The sequence below is a fragment of the Artibeus jamaicensis genome, unplaced genomic scaffold (assembly GCF_021234435.1).
Source record: "Artibeus jamaicensis isolate MK-2021 breed Jamaican fruit bat unplaced genomic scaffold, CSHL_Jam_final scaffold_833, whole genome shotgun sequence".
NCBI lineage: Eukaryota > Metazoa > Chordata > Mammalia > Chiroptera > Phyllostomidae > Artibeus > Artibeus jamaicensis.
In genome coordinates, this window is record NW_026522056.1 from 12,419,722 (window position 1) to 12,441,235 (window position 21,514).

At 39.4% G+C, this 21,514-nt stretch overlaps 1 protein-coding gene across 2 annotated transcripts in view; it reads right to left on the reverse strand.

Moving 5' to 3' along the window:
• NRG1 (neuregulin 1) overlaps positions 1-21,514 on the reverse strand; it is a 951,241-nt gene that overhangs the window by 156,359 nt on the left and 773,368 nt on the right. The window lies entirely within an intron of this gene.

A 21,514-nucleotide genomic window follows, 5' to 3' on the forward strand; every position in this document is an offset into this window, starting at 1 on the left:
CACTGTATGACTATTCCAGATGACCACTACGCTCATGCCAAATGACCAATTTGGCTGGATTTAGCCCTTCTAAATCTTCTCCAAAGAGACCGGGAGTGCTCAAATTATGCATTAATTTGTAGAATACTTTCCTCTGAACACCTATATACCATTCGTATTTTAAGCAAGACTGCTTTAAAAAGCCTCTTTTCTCTACTGAAACAGTATTGGGCAAACTGTTATAGTATCTGAGATCTGCTTCAAAATAAAATGGTGGTAGGGAATGAATAGGCCTAAAAATGAAACAAATTTCCCAAGAAGCTGACCACTGTGGAAGCAAAGAAGCAGGTACATGTGGTGGTTTGCTATACAATTCTAGACAGCATTCCAACTTGTTCCTAATAAAACAGTTTAACAATAAAAGAATAATGAATGGTCGGTCTTCCCTCTGCACACAATATTTCATTTAATAATCACCATCACAGAAATTGAGTTCTCAGTAACTCTGTGTCCACTGAGTCTTAGAAAAGCCAACTACAAATCCACTTCGGCTCAAGTTCAGGAATCAACAGCAAGTCCCGAAAAACCAAAACGCAGACAAATGAGACTGCAGCTCCCTGACGCAGCGCCCAATCACTCACTGGGTACAGGACCGAGACTCCAAGGACTGCAATCAGAGCCACTCTGGACACGAACAGGAAACGGGGGGTGTTCCTACGCAGGGTACGCTTGTTCTTCTACAACTCTGCGCTCACCGAGTAAATCAGAAAAGACATCAGGAATGAGCATACAGAGGTTCCGATAAATTAGAGCGAAAACCATCTGAACGTTGTGATTTGTCGTCAGTGCTCCTACAATGACGCGCTCCCCTTTTATTTATTCGGAGGCTGGGAGATGTGGAGAAGCAGGCATTGCGTGTGGAGACCCGGCGGCAAGTTAGAAAAGGTATCTCAGCTGTTCTCAGCCTTTGATACCTGACGGTTTTGTCGGACAGCTTGGAAATAAGATTTACTTCCTGAACAGATTTCACAAGAGTCTTCGTTTCAAGATGCGGTTCATGAATCTCTGTCGTGGAGGTTTTTAAAAACAAACTAAATTCGCATCCATCTGGAATAATGTCTGTCCATTCCTATAAACTCTTTAAGATACTTTTCCATTTTTTAAGCCTGGTGAAGGGTTTTAAAGAAATAAATTTAGGGGAACTAAATGGCACCAAGTAAACCGGCTTACATATATTAAGAAAAAGAAATGTCCTTTGTTATGTATTCGTGGGTAAAAGAACTAGCTTAATTGGGGGGGAGGTTGCTTTTGTGGCTTTTTAACTGGCACACAAGAGCAAACCTCTCAAGGTGTATTCCTTTGCCAATCCATACATACATGTACTTATCAATATAGTCTAAACAAACATTGACTAGGCCGGTTTCCTTACTTCGAATAAATAATTTTCATGCCATTTGCATCTCTTTTTCCTTTCTTTTGCTCACCCCCCACCCCCACCCTCCTCTCTTCATTTATTTTTTAAAATAGTTATTTATTTATCTTTAGAGGAGAAGGAGAGAGGGAGAGAAACATCAATGTATGGTTGCCTCTAGTGCGTCCCCTGCTGGGAACTGGCTTGCAGGGAACTAGCTTGCAACCCAGGCATGTGCCCTGACTGGGAATGGAACCGGAATCCTCTGGTTCGCAGACCTGCGCTCAATCCACTGAGCTACACCAGCCAGGGCCATTAATTTTATTATTAAGGGTCTTGATTTCGGCCATGAGGAAACAGTTGGACAAATTCAAATTGACGCATATTCTACAAAACTACTGGTCTGGGCTTTCAAAACGTCAATGTCCTAAAACAGAAGGAGACTGTGAAACTCATCCAGTTTCGAGGGAATTAAAGGGGCATGACCAATAAACGGATCTTGCTTTATGGAAAAACAAAAGTAGATATGGACAATATTGGGACCACTGGGAAAATACGAATATAGCTATTGTATCAAAATTAAGTTTCTCCAGTGTGATCTCCGCACTCACTGTGGTTATGCAGAAGAGGATCCTGTTCTTAAGCTATGGTATCTGCTGAACTGTTCTGATGTCATGATGTCTACAACTAAACCAAATGACTCAGCAAACAAAAAACTACATAGAGAGAAAGAAAATAGAAGAGTCTTGGTTTCTCTTTTTTCCCCTGCCTTTTATACTTGACCTTTTTGCCTTTGAATAAAAGGCTCCATCTCACATTAAGTCCTTTTAAAGTCTTGTTTAATTTTTCAGTCATGAAGAAGATTCTTGGAAATACATGTGTGATGATTTACAAATGTAGCTCTTGAGAATGTATCTTCATGTAAAATCTTGAGTGGCATGGCAGAGAAAATCCTCATCTGGTTCAACCTCTTAACCATGACTTTGGTGCTCCAGCCCTCCTAGGTGGGAGGATAACAATCACTAATCTGGCAGGTCAACATGTACCCTTTCCTCTCGGGTTCATGTGGAAAGACTGGTGCATCCTTTGTCCTTAGACAGGGTCTGTGATGTAGAGGCAGACACCTTTACAGATAAGGTCCTTCTTAACTAAAATATCCACTCTTTAAGCTGACCCTCATAGATAAACATTTCTTAATATTTGGGGTTCTGGTGTACTTCTACTGACAAGCCCGAGTTTCTCTCTCTTGCGCATAGTTTCAAGTCTGTCAAAATGCAGAAGCTCCCAGCTACTCTGACTCTCCACTGCCAGAAGTTCACTTGTAATAGTGTCCCTGCCATGTCCTTCAGGGGAAACCATTACTGCAGGAGGACATCCAGCTTTTCAGAGAAGGGCTGTGAAGGAGCTGACTCAAATCTCCCATGGCATACACACAGACACAAACCTGTGCACCACCAACAGGGCCGCCTGACTGTATCCTTAGTCCATGCATGTTCTGATGTGGGGGGTGCGTTCTAGGGAGGTACCATGCAAAGGTGCTCACACAGTCCTGGTGGGGCCCAAATTCCAGGATGCTGGAGGCTTGGCAGTAACACAAACTTTTCTTCGTCTGCTCACAGAGCCACACTGAGAGACTACCGCTAATTATTTTTCAGATTCTTGACAAAAATGCAAGCCAATATTGAGCATATGTGGTTTATACAGTGTTTTTTCTCCTCTATCTACGAGACAATTTTTAAGAGTACATTTTCTTTCATTAGGTTATGAAATGATAACTACATATTAATATATTTTAAGAGTATATGTGTTCAGTTACATGGTTTACTCACATAAAATAATCTCATTTCTGTCATGAAAAAAAATCTAACTACTCTACCAAGTACTCTCTAATACCCGGGTGTAACTTTAGGAGGTCTGTAGCGCCTAAACTTGGGCTCCTAAACTTTTTGTTTAATTGAGTACTTGGATTTTAAAACTGTAAAAACATTTTACTTGCCTTAGACAATTCTTGTCTAAGTGGTTTGTTAATTAAAAATCAGCTGAAGGCACACACAATGCAAAGTCACTGCTCAAATGCTGTAAGTGTTCTAAGAATCTCGGGCGTGATTTCATTGCATTTGGTCTACCACAGCTCACAATTTTGCTTTCAGCGTGTTTCTGGAGAGACAGTAGCTCCACACTCTGAGAAAATGGAATGTTGGAGCAAGTTAGAAGCAGTCACTGCCTAAATCTATTTCAAACTTGCTTGACATTAATATGAACATATTCACACCCTCAGAAATGCATCAACAGAGACAGACAGTAAAGTGCAAAGAAAAGCAGCCTTTTAAAATAGAAACTCAAAAGCCCTGAGAGGAATGCCACATGCTTTGCTGGCTGTAAGTGTCTGAAAGGCTTTTAAAAGATCACAAACATACTCTTCTGACTCTAACTCAGTGCAAGTCAGTATACTAGGTTTTCTTCAAAAATCTGGTTTCTTTTTTCCACTTCTACCTTTCTTATTTGGTATGTCACACAAGGTAGAAAAAAACCACTGGCTGTAACACAAAAATATTTATTTTACATTCTGATCGCATAAAAATTTCAGGCAATATGTTCATTCACTCCAGTATTTTCATGAGCAAATAAATATTGGTCACAAAAGTGGAATACTTTTGTAAAAAGAATCATCTGTCTAAGCAATTCTCCTGATTTAATCATTCTCTGTGCACTTATTTTTTAAATACAGGCAGGGTGGCTAGATCAAATATTGTGCCGTACTGTTAAGCACAGGGAACAAATTTTTGCACGCATGTGTGCTGCCAGGACAGGCTGACAGCGTGCGACGCTAGATAAGTCGTGGCTTCTGTTCTTTAAGGGACCTGAGGAGGCAAAGGCAGCTCCTATCATTCCTCTTCATGTCTGACCGTGCCGCTAATCTGAAGCGCCTCAACACTTTGAACAAATTAACTGGGAAACCTGCAAAATGTTATCAAATAACAGTGAGCTGTCAGCTGGGATCCCGGCGAAGTCTTGCCTGCATAAAGCCTTTCGGAAGCCTGACATCACACATGAGGCTCCCATGGTGAAAATTGGTGATCGACAATTATGTTAGTTAATGAAAGCCACACGGATATCATTAATCAGTCCTTTAGGCAGAAGGGTGTCCTTTTTTTTATAGTCATGTTAGAGGTAAATAAATTACTGGGAAAAGTCTGTAAAACTCCTTGACTGATCCCACTTCTCCTTCACTGCTCTATTTTATGGAGAAGATTATGGTCACACGCAGCGTGGATTAAGTTTATGCTTTGCCATCTGGTCTTCTCTTCTGAGCTGCACTCACAAATTTGACTATAAAAGGGAAAATTTATCTTATCAGATTGAGATTTTTAAGTATAGCTTATATAAAAGGCAGAGGTTCCAGTGGCACCTAGCTTGAAAACCACTGCTGCACTGAGTGATCTTGAGTTACTTTAAATACTGCCCAACAAGGTCACCATTTGTTGCCACATGTGGTGACACCGTGCTCGCAGTGCCCCACGCCCCAGCTGAATCATCAGATTGGTCCTCATGAGCAATAACGGGCCTGCTCTGTGTCCCTGCGGATTCAGCAAGGACATCTGGAGAATGAGAGAAAACATGTGGGTGCCTTCATTTGAAAGTCACTGTAAAATTTAAGGTATTATAAAATATTCTCCAGCTGATTCCATATCATTGGCAGAAAACTAAGCCCAACCAGTAAAAGCACTGAGAATGTGCTTCAAAGTGTGGTTAAAACAGCTGGGCTCCAGAAAACCATTTTAGCAGCTCAGGTCCAACTCCCTGGCCAGTGCAAGGACATATACGCGCACTACTGGGCAATCCCTTTATGAGCAAACTGCACAGTCCTCACAACGCATGCACCGAACACGACATTACAGAACACAAAACAATAAAATGGGGAGCAATCGCTCAGCGTTTGACTTCTAATATTCATAATGCGTGCGCCCCCACAGCCCAAACTGGCTTCTAACTAGTGTTAACTTGGATTCCCCAAACAGATCAGTTTCCATTGGCGGGGATTTTTACACGTACACATGTTCAAAGTCTCGCTTCTCGCAGTGAACTGCTACGAGTTGACTGCAACGGTGTGATTCTCTTAACTGCTCTGTTTCAGGGTGTGAGGCGCGATCAACCCCGAGTACAACTGTGCTCAAAACTATGCTTAAAACTATGCTAATTCTAAGGCCGTGGAAAAGGGCCAGTCACGTTCTACATGTGAACACCATACCCAACACGCTGCAGTGAGAAAGCACAGTGCAAAAACAGGGCCGTTTAAGGAGTTTATCCCCACCACACAGAAGGAGGGATGGGAGCAGCTGTGAGTCCGTGTCCCGGTTTGGAAGCTGAGGCTGGTGGTGGCGGTGGTGGTGATGGCGGTGGTGGTGGTGGTGGGTGTCCATTTTGATTGCCACTATATTCAAACATCCAATGGCCAAATGTATTAGGTGGAAGATGTATAGGATCCCAGGGACCTAGCACCAAGTGGGGCCTCAAGTGTTTGCTGAAAGAATAAGACAAAGTACCAAGATAATGACCAAAACAAGAGGAGACTCAGGTCCAAAAATTATGGCAGAGGCCACTCTTACCTTCTCAAAAGACTTCTCTATTTGCAATAGGAGGGCCCTGTGACATTATTTTTTGTTTTTATACAGTTCACTGGATTAGAATTCTTATCTATTCTGTCATAGGACACTAATGAAATGTACCTCTAACTGGAAAACTGCGGAATAAGTAGTACTGTCTGTACTTTGACATCTTTATGTTCATCTGTATTTCTCTAATCTGGTCATAGCTGCCAGAGTGTCGCCTACTTGAACCCCACCTGAGCCAAGGGTCTAAGCCTTGCGATCATGTTCCTTCCTGTCTGACCTAGTGTACCTTACCTCAGATTCCCCGCAGAGCACAGGCTCTTCTGCCATTTCAGCGACAGGCTCACACACCTAATAGTATCTCCTCTGCCTTCAAATCAAAGTTGATCATCTTCACTGATTGACCCCCAGACTGCAAGGGCTAAGTTTGTTCCCTGAAGTGTATGCTGTCATTTATGGTCAACATACATCCACAAATGTACCGTCTGTGTCAAATTCTACTTTCCCCATGACAGTTCTTATGTGTATTTCGTGTAAGGTGGATCATTATCATTTCCATTTTACAAGTGATACCAGAACTTGCCCAATGTCACAAGGCTAACAAGCTGCATGCTAGGGTTGACCCCGGGACCTTTCTCTCCAGGAGGGCAATCACCTGTGGGCAAAGGGGGCTGAAGGCAGAGAAAAGGGGGGAGAAGAGCAGACTAAAAAATCTGAAAAGATGATTCCACTTCTTAGCCACTGCGGTCATTTTTCATTTCTTATAATAAGCTATATAAACCAGATCACCTCTCCACACATGTCTGTAAGAAAGTTACAATGCTGTGAAATTCTACAAGGGAAAATAAGTGCAGATTTATTAGGTATGAGAATTTTTCAGCCTGAAAATTGATATTATGTTTGTTGAAATTAGCAATCCTCCCCTTCTACATAGTTCTGTAGTTCTTTGCCCAGTATTTCATAAACCGAGGGCTAAAAATAAAATCATAGAACTACCATAACATTGTTTCCAAGGCCTAGCAGGTCAAGTTAAAATGAGGTCCTCTTCCTTAGCACTTTCAACAAAAAACTCCTTCAGAATAATAATTGTGGGGACTTGGTGAGTAGCTGTTTTGTGCCAGGGGTTGTTCTGAGAACTTCATGTTCATTAACTATTTTAAGTTTTATAACAATTCCAGGAGATAGGATTACTATCATTATTCCCAATTTACAAATGATGAGACAGAAACAGAGAGGTACAGCAACCACCTGTAGCCACACAACTGGCATACTGGGGCACCAGGATCTGGACCCACAGAGTCTTGACCATGAGGCAGTAAGCTCATTTCTCTGCTATGCTGGATATGTTCATATGCACGTATAAGATTTAATATATTGATACATCAATAGTGACTATTTTCCTGATGAAACATGGGCTATACCTAATAATAGATCATTTCTACACATATTCCAAGAGCAAAAAGACAGACTGGAAGGGAAAGTAAATGTAAAAATTGCTGAATTTCCTGAGGTACTTTGATGATTTATGGGGAAATAAAACAAGACACAATGCCTACAAATTGGTGTTAGACAAATATATGTATATTTGGAACTGTGAGGTGGGTGGTCAGCCACCTACAAAATGGCACAAGGGTGAACCATGCCATACCTCACTCACTCTTGGGCTCACCAAAATGCGACAGCCCCCATGAGGGGGATATATAGCAATGAGAGGGTCTTAACAAATTAACGTTGTTCTTTCAAGGTGTAAAGGCAACAGTCCCTGACCACAGACGCCAGATGGATCACAGAGCGGTGCCTGAGCTTTCAGATTAGTGTTCCCCAGGCCCGCCTGATGAACGCTGTCCCCACAGCTGGCTGCAGTCAGAAGAGCATCTTGTTCACGGACCCCTGTAAGCTCCACTGAAGGTCATCCACACCCAGAATTAAAATGGACCCATTGCAATTTGACCTAACTAATAGTACAGCCAATTGCACTTGGCATAAAAGTATGTATACACTTGGCCTTTTCTTTTGTAAAAAATCAGGTTTTTAAAAAGGTTGTTAAACACACCTGCTCTATTCAGCTCCAATGTCTCACTTAAACAGAGAAACGGAGTTATCTGGTTACTAAAAACGTGATATCATGTTTACTTATTTTCTTATTGCAATAGGTATCTTTCTCTTGCAGTGAGTGCATTACTGCTTAAGGGGAGTTAAGACATCAGCATGGACTCCATCTGTCAGTATTTGTCTTCGTACCCATTATTTCTTTGTTCAAGTTGGATTACAATCATTTAATGAACTGACAGTCACTAAAATTCTCTTTCTTTTCATTTGAGAGAAGGACTTCATTTAGATGTTCTGAATTGGATAAGATACCCAGGAAAGATGAGTTAGCACTTAGCTATAATTAGTTTCAAACAACCACAGCTACATAAAAACTTTTAAGCACTGCATATCAATGAACAAAAACTCTGAATAACCTATCCAGCTTGGTTGGTTCTCCATGATCTATTTTTCACAGAGCCATTTAAAACGTATTCCTTCTGTGAAGAACGAAAAATGTTAGCAGAGCTAATCATAAAAAAAACATGTCCTGCCCAGCCCTCTAAAATCAGTTGCTTTGTTATTTACACAGGTCCACTTTTCCTATACCAGAGTCTTCTGATTTTTCTTTTCTATTCACAGGTAAGTTATTAAACCAAAGGACATGGAAGGGCACACGCCAGGAATGACCGACTCACTGAGGCCCACCCCATCAGTTCTATTGCCTCCTGCTCTGTCTGCTACAGTTGAGAAACACAGACCTTGCACCCCTTCTTATTATGCAGGGCCCAAGTTTGACTTTCGGAGGCTCTTTAAAGCTCGTGTAGCTCTTTGCATTTTTAAGCAAGCCCACAGGCAACCTAAAAAGGAATCCTTATTTTACCACTACTCCACAACCCCCCACAAGGAAGACAAGTTTCTTGTTAAGGTTCCCAGTGTCATGAATTTGTTGTTGAAGAGGCAGAAAATGACCAGAGTCAAACTGCACAGATGGTTCATGGTGAGACAGGCGATGCTCCGTTATTGTTCATCTGAAGAATCTAAGTTTGAATAAATGGTGATAGAAGGAGACTCGACTTGGGGTGGTGAGCACACAATACAATATATAGATGATGGATTATAGAATTGCACACTTGAAACCTATATAATTCTATTAACCAATGTAGCCCCAATATATTCAATTTGAAAAGACTTTAAAAAAATCAAGCAATCTAGTTTGGAGACCTGCCAGAGCTACAAGGCTATGGTGCTTTTCTGTACAGTCCTCAGAAGTCAGACTGTAAGATTAGAGCCAAAGCCGTCTAGTTTCAGATAACACACAAAAAGAAATCACAGTAAGACTTAGAATTCATTGTTTCCCTTACTTTAGATCAAAATAAATTCATTAAAGCATCTTTCTAACATAAAAGTGGGCTTGATTCTCACACATTCTGACATAACCCACTAGTCCCTAAATTGCAATAAAATTTTCTTGGCACAAAGATTCACTAACATCACACAAAAGAAAGCTAAACAAAGTTTACTTAGCATGTCAACATGTAGTTTTCACTTCCTCCACAGAGACAGTGGCATGTTCCTAGCAATATCTTTGTTTTGTTTGTTCTTATGTAGAAAGAAGTTTAATTAGATTCTTTGCTAATAGTTTCTAGTCCAGGATCTTAAATGACTAAACTACACGTAACATCCTGCATTTCTGCCTCTAGCTTTTGACAGTTTCTGGTAACAGTAAGAATGAGAAGTCAGCAAACCTGGTTTCTAAGTGGACTAGGGAGTCACATTAATACTCAGAACCCCCATAATCTGGTGGGTAAAAGAAAGCGGGGGTAGCCTCTGCCTTACCTATTTTACACAGTTGTGAAAATATAACTTAAAGATGAACGTGAAAATATTTTATATCTTTAAAAAATTAGTTATTATTATTTGGTGCTGATTTGACTGCCACAGTCTAAAATCATCTACAAAGTCAGGAAATCCTGAGTTGTATAACTCTGGATGACACAAAATTACATAATTTAACACCAGCATATAGCTCTGGTCATTCCTGAGGACACACATGCACACACACACACAGAAAAGCAGCTGGAAGCTATCAAGAAGGGTTGCTAAAACATTCAAAGGGAAGGGCTGCCGGTGTAAAGGCATAGACTAAACATTATAGAATCATAAAGACTGGTGCTAGGAAGGCCAAGACAGTAAAAGCAATGTGTCTTTAAAGTCATAAAAATTTTAGATTCATAAAATACTAAATATAATGTGTGGAAAACCCTCAGAGCATGAAGCAAGTTTTCAGAATAGAAAAGGAAATGAAGTTTTGCACAGTAAGAAGAATGATTCGGAAAATGGTTATTCTGGGAGGCCGTGTAGGAAAATGCCTCAGTAAGCAGCCCGTTGGAGGAAGAGACAGGCTTTGGAGTCAGGCAGGTGCAGCTTCCAACTCCAGTTTAACTCAACCTCTTGTCTCATGTGAGCCTCAGCCTGTCATCTGCAAGGTGGGTTTACCTGATGACACAGGACACAGCGAGAGCGTCAAGGTACTCTTACCAGGTTCTCTGAACAGGACACTGTCAGAGCCCACCATAAACAACACAACATCAATATGAGATTAAAAAAAAAAAACAAAGGAGATTCGTAAGGAATTACATTCATGGAGGGGACTGCACATGTGATTTAAGGAAGCTAAACTCTAGAAAATTCATAGTTAGATTATTAAAGCCACCATTCGAGAATGCAACGTTTGCCCTTCGTGACCTGCACTAGGCCAACTCCAATGGCATTTCTTAGACCACTGGGACTGAGCCTACTGTTCACAAAGCACTTTCATACTTGATGCCATTTCACCACTGAAAGGTGTAGTCAAGATAGTGAAATCTGACTAAGGTCTGTAGTGAACCAATGATATTTTTAGTTTTGATCATTATACTAAGGAAATGGGGAGATGGGTGAAGGGCAGATGGGAACTCAGTCCTTCTCTGCAACTCCTCTGTAGAACTAATTTATTGCCCCCACCCCCAAAATACTCAAGATGAAGAGCCCAACTTACTCCTTCGTTGAATGGTAAGTTAAGCATCCCTCTTCTGTTTTCCCGTAATGCCGTTAATATTCCCTTTAATACAATGCATTTTATCTTTAAAGGTGTTTGTTTCACTGAGGAGACAGAAGCCTCCTTTAAGTCAGGGGCTTTTTTCTTTTAATTCATCTTTTATCTTAGTGAGTAGCATAGAGCTCAATTGTACTGGCTGAATGAATAAAGAAATGAAGTCAATGGGTGATTCAAATACTCCAAATGAGCCACTAGTTTCTCTGTAGTGCACAAGATTTCTATAAAATGCAAACGCACATTGGCTTCATCAAGGTTATCACTACCTTCTTACTCATATAAAATTAACTTATTATATGGTCTTTTCTTTGCCAAACATACTATAATATTCTAAATTCCAGATAAAAACATCTGGAATCCAATGAGGTTCTAGATCCTCTCTCATCTGTATAGACAACCAGTTTGATTCTCTTAGCTCTTTCTTGATTTTCCATCCTTCCTACCATTATTACTGGGTCTATTAAATAAATACCTCTGTTTTCAGTACTCAGGATATAGACATGAGTAACACAAACATGATCCCCTACTCTCCTGGAGCTCACATCCTGGGGTGAAGCAGAGAGTAGAGGAATCATGTATTAATTGATTAAACTATAATATGATTAATGAAATAAATTCTTTATTTTGATAATCTAAGAGCATGAAAATTGTTGAGGTGGCTACATCATTTCTAGTTAGTCATGCACTACAGTCTTCTTTCCTATTGAAACTGAGATGCTAAGAATTGATCACAAAACTTTGCATAACCAACTAACACTAATCAGTCAAACATTGCTCAACTGGAGAAGCATTTTAAAAGCTTTTACTTACGGTAACATATTATTTTTATTATTAAAAGCAACTGCCCATTAGTTAGGTTTCTCTTCATAAGTTATATTCTCAATACTTCGTTATACTATGTTTTGCCACTTTGGGACTAACTGTAAGTAGGGAAGTAGATTGGTTAAAAGCCTGAGTCAGACTAAAATTCAAGTTGTAGTCTGCCATACAGTAGTGTTACAACCTTGGGCCAGTTATTAAAATTCTCTAGGCCTCAGTTTCCTAACAAGTACAACGAGATTATACTCGAACCTGCCTAGACAATGCATAGGCAGTGAACGAGATTATGTGTTTGGAGCACTTAGCAGTGAGTATGTGTCAAATTGCCAGCAAGCAATACATGTTGGTGGCTATACTTATTACTTCATTATTTAAGTGCTTGGTAAGTTTGAGCAGTTTACAAAGCTTTCTTTCTAAATTACTATAAAGTTTTAAAAGTGCCTACTCAGTGCTGAGACCAGGGAGAGCACCTTCCTTCTGGCAGTGGGCAAAGTAATGACTGACTCCCGAGAGCGTCTAAATCCTAACCTCTAGAACCTGTAAATACATTGGCTCTCACTTCAAAAGAAACTTTGCAGATGGTATTAAGGTAAGGACCTTCAAATAGGGATTGTGCTGTATTTATTATCCAGTGTACTAGTCTAATCCTGTGAATCCTTAAAGGTAGATGATCTGCTTTTTGGTAGTCAGTCAAAGAGTGGTCAGCGATATAGTGTTGCTGGCTTTGAAGTCAGGGGAAGAGGGCCCGGAGCCAAGGGATGCGGGCAGCCTCCAGAAGCTGGAAAGGCCTGGAAAATGGATTCCCTCCTAGAGCCTCCAGAAGGAAACCCAGCCCTGCCAACGCTGTGATTTTAGCCTCCAGTGAGACCCATCTAGAATTCTAACCTATAGAAATCTCAGATGATAAATGTGTGTTGACTTAAGCCTCTAAGTTCATGGTAATCAGTTACAGCAGACACAGAAAACTAATACAATTCCCTAAGAGAGATCAGTTGTGTTGATTTTCTGATATTAAGAACCGTGGAACTCTATCTCATGGAATGGTTTATAGGACTTCAGTGTATAGAAATAGATAAACCAGGGGAGGAGAACCATAAGCTATAAATCACTTCACCCTTCATATCCTCCTATTCTGGGTCCAAGAACAACCCCCTCCAACCAAAGGAATTATAGATCTGCCCCTCCAAAGGAACAGAGGTTGGGAACCATTAGGAACTGAAGTTTAACCCCAAGGACTGACCCCAACCAGCCCTGACGGAGACCACGATTCTGTCTCTCTCGCCTCAATTTCCTGTTCATAAACTGAAGAGGTGGGGGTCGCCTTCCTGAGCTGGTGAGCTCCAAAGTGAGTCAGAGAGATCTTTTCTCCTTCCTGTACATTGTGCTTCAGGAATTTATGAGCACAGAGTCACCAACCTAATTTCTATATTTAAACATAATTTATGAATACTAGAGTCCCAATGGCAATAGTATATAAAAGAAAGAAAGAGAAAGAAAGGACTTTCACAAAATTTTCCAACCTCAATATTGGTAGAAATTTACCGAAATGTGACAGGTAAGGTAACAAAATAAAATGAATTCTTTTTCTAGTGACTTTACTATTTAAGTAGCAACACTTTTTCTTGATTTTTAGAAAATACAATCATTTAGAAATATTAATAAATAAAAATTTAAACAAAATCCTCCGAAGTAGACTTTGCAGGTTAACGTTACATTCACTTCTGGGTTAATGTCTGATAAAACACACCACCTGGGAATCCTACGGCTGTGACCTAGTTTCTGTTACTAAAGAAAGGTATTTCTTTTCTCCTTTACCTTTTCTTTTTATATCCCACATATGAGTAAAATCATGTGGTTCTCGTCCTTTTCCGTCTGACTTATTTTGCTTAGCATGATACTCTTAAGATCCACCCATGTGGTTGCAAAAGAAACGAAACACACTCACACACACAGACAACAGCAGAGTAGTTTCCAGACGGCAAGGGGTCCTGAAGGAAGACAGTGAAGTGAGTCAAACTTATGGTGATGGAGGGAGACCAGACTGGGTGGCGAACACACAGTGTAATACACAGATCATGTATACAGAACTGTACACTTGGAACTTGTATAATGTTACTAACCAATGTCACCCCAATAAATCTAACTTTATAAACAGAAAACTATGCCTTGCATAACTTCGGTGTACACCTCAAATATCTTACATAACACAAGGGAACATTGTGAAATAGGACCAACAGCGTGCAGTGAATCTGTTGAACAATGACTTATCTGTAAGAGGAGAAAAATCATCTGAAATAAGTTAAAAGGTATAGAAATAGGACACTTAAGAACTAAGCTTAGTTCAAGCTTAGAGACACAGGTCATGAGGCCACCGTAAACAACTGCAGAGTCACCACTTTCTAGAAAAAATCCATGGGCAATGAATGCAGTGGGCCTCTTTGATTTAACCATTAGAAAGTTCCTGTGAGGACCCAAACTTTGAGAATTTTACTATGAGAGAGACAAAAAAAGGAAGCAAAATTTCTATAGTGGTTCAGCCACAGCATGTGTTAATGTAATAAGAAGGTTCTAAGTCAGAGCGTGATATCAGCCCATCAATGAGTTGAATCACGAAGGAACAGACTTTCTTCTGATAAAGAAACACCATTAATAATACTTGAAGATCTTATAAAAAAAGCTGATGTCCTACAGATGTGCATTCCTAGTCATGGCTGAGTTCGTGACTTTGTGAATACTTACATGTTTCACTGTGTTAAGCTCTCTTGGAGAAGCTGTGGTGCAGATGAAAAAGCTGCAAAGATGTTTCCCTATTTTTGTAAGAAATACTATAATGAAGATGTGTATCAGTCTTCTAAAACACTGCTAGCAAAGTTAATACCTATCTCTTGTAGAAGACAATGCCCTCAGGGACTCAGGTCTGCAAGACAGGTACCTGTCTCAAGGTTTAAGGGTATAAAGAGTCAACTTGTTAAAAACAAATACTTTTGGAGCTGTAACTGCACTATGGTTTCTTTTTTCCCCTTCTTTGTTTTTAGATTTCATTTATTTATTTTTTGAAAGAGGGTAAAAGAGGGAGAAAGAGAGGAAGACAAATATCCATAGGTTGCCTCTCATACACATCCCAGCTGGGGACCAAACCCACATCCCAGGCATGTGCCGCCTTTCGCTTTGTGGAAGAACACCCAACCAAGAGAGCCACTCTGGCCAGGGCTGTGCTACAGTTTGTTATCAAGATCATTATCATTCTTGCTGGTGCTCCAGTTACAGTTCCCTAAGTTTCAAGTTCTCTTTACCTGGCCCTATTTCTCCCAGAAGAACCGTTAGTTTTAGTGTGTGGTTTTACAAAATTAATTTTTTCCAGGAATGCGAACATAAACTTGCACCAGAAATATCTGTAAATAGGACAGGGATCTGCCCATGGTCCTGCAAACCCCCTCCTCTGGCCAGAGGTTATCAAATCTTGTGTACATGTGGATGGGAGAAATAGACAGAAAACTGTACATGAAAAATAATTAAATAAAAAAAGGAAAAAAAATATTGTGATATGTAAGTCACTTGGGCATGTTTACCGAAAAGAATATGTAACATGCATAGACACCATCCAAAGACTCTGATTCACTAGAGTTGCAGAAAAGCCTGATAATGGGCTCTTTCAAAAAGCATCCCAGGTGACTCTTATACAGATGGTCTTAGGCACAAGATTTTTTAAACTATTACAGTGCTGGGGGGGGCAGTTCTCTTCGAAAGTTGCTCAGCATTTACAAAACAGTTACTGGCCACTCCATTAAGTCTTTCCAGTAACAATATTTTTGGAATGCATCAAGTTTATTGTTTGAGGTAAATTAAACAGCAAGAAGACTTAATTTCTCTTCTAGAGAAATTCATAATCTTAAGAGTCAAATGTAATTTATGAGAATTTTTACATTCTCATGAGAAGTGCTCTACTGCGTATCATCTGCTTAGTTCCCTCTAAGACTCAAATTCTAACACTTCCTATTCAAAATAATAGTTAACTAAGAGTAGGTGCAGGGTTTGTAAAAAAAAATTTAATGAAAGGAAATAAATGAGAGAAAGACAACAAATATTCAAATAAATTTCTCCTGAATCAGACACCTGACTGCATCTTTCTGTGTTACAAGAGGCAGACTATTCACTAGGTAAGGGGACAGTAATTCCATAATATTAAAAAAAATGATTTAAAGTATATTTTGTTAAACAGAAACACATTTTGGATAGTCATATCATATGGAGGCTGCTTAAAAATACTTTTTTTCTAATACGTAAAACCGTAAAAGAAAGAAACAAACAACTTTAAACTTGTGTTTTCTCTAAGATGAGTACATGACTCTGCTAGGATTTGATGACTACATCTAGAAAGGGCAGAGAAGGACTATAAACAGTGTAAGAAGTTCTCATTCTTAGACCCTAGTTTAACCTCCATTAGAACATCCAAGCCCTACCTTAGTATAGACACTCGATCTTTGCCAGAATACTACCACTGAGTCTTCTCATTCTCTAATTCTTGCCTAGGCGAAAATGAGCAATAACTCCTACGTGGATATTAGTGTCTCCAGCCTAGATCTCTCCTCTGAGATCTAGATCTTTGTTAGTATTCTTGGTCTCAAAAAAAAAATGACACCAGCCTCCACTCAGTTGAGTAAATTTAAAATCTTATTTTCTCATCTACTCATAGCTTCTATCCAGTCCACTACAAACTTCAGTCAATTTTACGAGCATTCCCCACCCCCATCCCCAACCATTCCTGGAAGGGAAATTCTGAAGTAGAAATTAGGCAATGAGCAGAGCCAATGAACTAAACATTAGTCAACTTTAAAGCAATCGCCAAAGTAGGAAATGAGAAAAGAGGAAGTGGGCCAACCGCAAGGGCAATTAAACATCAACTGAACTAAAACACGCATCCTAGAGAAGGAAGAAGTAACCAGTCAAGACCTGTCCGCGTGAAGGATGGCGATGCCCATCATGGATATCCACAACAGAGAGGCAGATCCAACCAATATGGAAACTAAGACCAAGGTCATCTGTGGCACCTGGACAAGAATTAGAGGCTGAACTTGGCAGAAGAAGTAGTCCCAAATGAGGAATACGAAAAAGGATGTATAATTTGCTATTTAGCTTTACTCTACATTCGGCTTTGGATTTGTAGGTTCACTTCTGTTCCTGAGCTGATTTTTCCTAATTGCATAGAACTCCATGCCTTTAAGGCTGAGGCATAACTGGCTTTCTTACAACTTGGCATTTGAACAGAATCAAAGGTTCAGGAGTTACGTGTACAAATGTGGGAGAGATGGACTGCAGACATGTAGCATACACTGCCTCAAATAAAGAATATTCAGCGATCTGGTCAATCACTAAATTTGAGATCTCTTCAAACCACATTTGAGTAAATTTATCAAAGGCCTTTTTCAGGCCCAGTGAAAATGCTATGAGAAGCCAGAATCCTAGGGAAAAGACAGACCTGGCTGAAGAACATAATCAATGCCAGGTGAAGGAAGTTAGAGTAAGAACTGCTAGAGCCAACAGCAAGAACGTATGTTATATGGCAGAATGTTGAGATGATAATAACCCTTCAAGGATACTATATGGCAGACATGGGCAAAATATGGCCCTCAGGCCAAACCCTGCCCAGCATCTGTTTTCATAAATACAGTTGTATTGGAGCACAGTCACATTCATTTGTTCATAAATGGACTATGGCTGCTTTTGTGCTGAACTGCGAAGTTGGCTCTTTACAGAGTATACAGAGTGAAATGTCCAAAATATTCCATGAATGTGAAAGGAACTAGCTCCTCATCCAGATAAGCAGGGAGGGCTATGATAATACTTATGGTAAATGCTGGTCTTATCTACTTTGGACAAAAAAATTGCTTGCGAGTACAGGTAGGATATGTGGACTAGAGAGGGAGGGGGGATCAACCTCAAAGCAAGAAAATAAATGTTATGAACGTGTGAATTAACACTTCATTTGATACATATGTACATGGCGTATAAAATTTTATTTGAGGATGACCTGCTACCTAGAGAAAGAGAAAGGCTGATTCACTCACATCCTGACTGATGGAAAACCCTGAGTGAGTAGAACTGGAAAACCCTGAGTGAGTAGAACTGTCAGAGAAAGGAAATGAAGCCTGTGGAATATAGAATGAGGGGCAATCCTGATGAACTGTCTCACCCACTGGGATCTGAACTATATCTACCCAAGAGGAAGATTCTGATATTACTCGATATCTCGTTTAAATTTGAGAAGTTTAGGGCATTATGCCCCTAATGGCTGTCAACGATTTTCAACTACAGTCAAGATAACAGAGGTAAGATATAAAGGCAAGTTAGAATAATACATTAAAGTTCAGCAGGAACTATTCCAGGATTTAACTGTGATGATGGATTGTTATTTTACAAAAATCTGAATTTTTGTCTTAATGAATCGAGTGTGGATGGTAACAATTTTTGGAGACTCTCTAAGCTGTATCTTAGAGACTTCATTCTGTACCTTGCTGACACTGCACAGATGGCCTTTTGTCCAGTTTGTTCTTGGAAGGTTCTAAAATCATTACATTGCTTACAAAATTATGCTCAGCTTATATAAAGGGGATCATCACAAAAAAGTAAGTGACTTAAAAACCAAAAATTGGGAAGTTGAGGGAAAAAATTTTACAAAGACTCGGGAAGTGTGTGACATGTCGTAAGTATTTCTAAAATGTGTTGCAATTGTTTCTTTTGAACAGGGAAATGAGAATTATAAAAGTGGATTGGGATAAAATACTGTATGTAAGCAGTCGGAAGAGAGACAAATTTCTACATGCAGGCAACATAAGAATATAGAAAAGATAGAAGATAAAGATAAACAAAAAAGAAAAAAGGGATAGCAATGAACTGCATGTAAAAATTACATGGATTTTGGAATCAGGTGGTTCAGAGGATGAATTCCAGCGCAGTGTTCATTTCCAGGGTCAAGTGTATATTTATAGTTTCAAAAATCTACTTATATAGTTATTGCATATATAGAATTGTTTACTAACTGTGAGTTGCATTTCCATGGAATTCATTTCTACCTATTCCTTTTATGGAACCACGATGGCTTGTGTGAAGGTGAAGGAATCTAAGACTTGTACATGAAGGCTCAGCTGAGCGGGCAGGAGACACTGAAGCAGGATCCAAAAAGGAAGAAGGCATAAACCAAAACCTTGTCATTAAACCTGAAAGTCAACACCTCCTCTCCCATGTTGTCAAATCCCAATGGTATTGACTACTTGACTGTAGGGCCAGATCTTAAGTGAGGGGGATGGTGCTGAAAATCCCTTCTTGTGCACATTAATTTTACAACAGAGCAAAACATAAAGTTATAGGCATTAGAAAATGCAAAGGAGCCAAGATCCTAAAATATTTTTAGTGAGTTAAGAATGCTAAACAGACATTAATAACAGAGCCCAGTATCCGTTATTGCTAGTTACACATGCTGATGTCATTGTTTTATCTTTCAATAGGAACACTGGCTTTACTGTTTCAGTTTATTGCTTATAAATATATATACAAAGGCTATGACAAGTTCACTCCTACCTTCAATCCTTTTGACCCAACTTTCCCACCACCGGTTTTCCCAGGACCTAACAAGGCAGGGCTCACACGGACATCTGTATATGTACCGCTCATACGCTCACCTACAAACCATACCCTTTTCACACATGCAATGAGCAATAACAAAAGCACTTCCTAGCAATTTGGTTCTAAGATTAACTTTTTCAATGTGATGAGCTCAGCTAATGTTAATATCAATCACTTACACTCCTGTACTTTTCCAATACCCTATAATAATAATTCATATTAGCATAAGTACCTTATCATTGATTACCAAAAGATCTAAATCATCAATGCTTCAGTTATATATGTAATATTTTCTCTTAAAGAAAGGTTTCTTTCAAAACAAGTTTTGACACGCAAGGCTTTCTTAAATTAACTGAGAAATTTAATTAGCAATAATATATTAAAAAAAAACTCTGGTTGAAATTTATTCATCTTAAAGAGCTTAATAATGGAGTGGAGCAGAGTACTTGTTTAGAAATTCCCATTTACATCATTTTTATATGAGCTGAATGAAGTTCGAGTAATGGGTAACATAAAATATTTAAAGGTAAGACCTAGTTTTCTTGAAGTTTATGTATATAACTAAGAGTTCAGTTTAAAACTACTCTACATCATTATATAAATTAATTACTTCTCAAAGTTAAGAATCATGTTCATTATATTCACTGTTTATTTCTAGTACCTAGCACAATATAAATATAGTAGATGCTTAATAATTATTTGCTGAATAAATGAATTCACAAACATCCTGTCATAAATCAGTGATTCGACACGTTTGTCTTCCTGATGATTATGAAACCGAAAAGAAAATAAACCTGATAACTATAATATCAAAGCAGAAAAACAGTAAATATGTCCTGGCTGGTGTAGCTCAGTGGATTGAGCGCGGACCTGTGAGTCAGAGGATCACGGTTCGATTCCCAATCAGGGCACATGCCTGGGTTGCAGGCCAGTTCCCAGCAGGGGACACACGAGAGGCAACCACACATTGATGTTTCTCTCCCTCTCTCCTTCCCTTCTCCTCTAAAGATAAATAAATAAAGTCTATTAAAAAAAGAAAAACATAAAAACAGGCACATAGACCAATGGAACAGAACAGAGAGCCCAGAAATCAACCCAACCCTCTACAGTCAATTAATATTCGACAAAGGGGGCAGTAACATAAAATGGAATAAAGATAGCCTCTTCAGCAAATGGTGTTGGGAGAACTGGACAGCTACGTGCAAAAAAATGAAACTTGAGCACCAACTTACTCCATACACCAAAATAAATTCAAGGTGGATAAAAGACTTAAATATAAGCCATGACACCATTAAAGTCCTAGAGGAGAACATTGGCAAGAAAATCTCAGATATTCCACGCAGCAACATTTCTACGGATATGTGCCCTAGAGCAAGGAATATAAAGGAAAGAATAAACAAATGGGATCTCATCAAAATAAAAAGCTTCTGCATGGCTAAAGAAAACAGTATTAAATTAAAAAGACAACCAACTGTATGGGAAAACATATTTGCCAATGATAACTCAGACAAAGGTTTAATCTCCAAAATATACAAAGAACTTACACGACTCCACTCTAGGAAGACATCGAACCCAATTAAAAAATGGGAAAAGGACTTGAACAGACACTTCTCTAAAGAGGACATACAGAACATCCAGAGACACATGAAGAGATGCTCAATATCGTTAGCTATCAGAGAGATGCAAATTAAAACCACAATGAGATACCACTTTACACCAGTCAGGATGGCTATAATAGACAAAGCAACAAACAACAAATGTTGGAGAGGGTGTGGGGAAAAGGGGACCTTAGTTCACTGTTGGTGGGATTGTAGACTGGTACAACCATTATGGAAAACAGTATGGAATTTTCTCAGAAAAATAAAAATTGACCTGCCTTTTGACCCAGCAATTCCACTGCTAGGATTATACCCCAAGAATCCTAAAACATCAATTTCAAAGAACCTATGC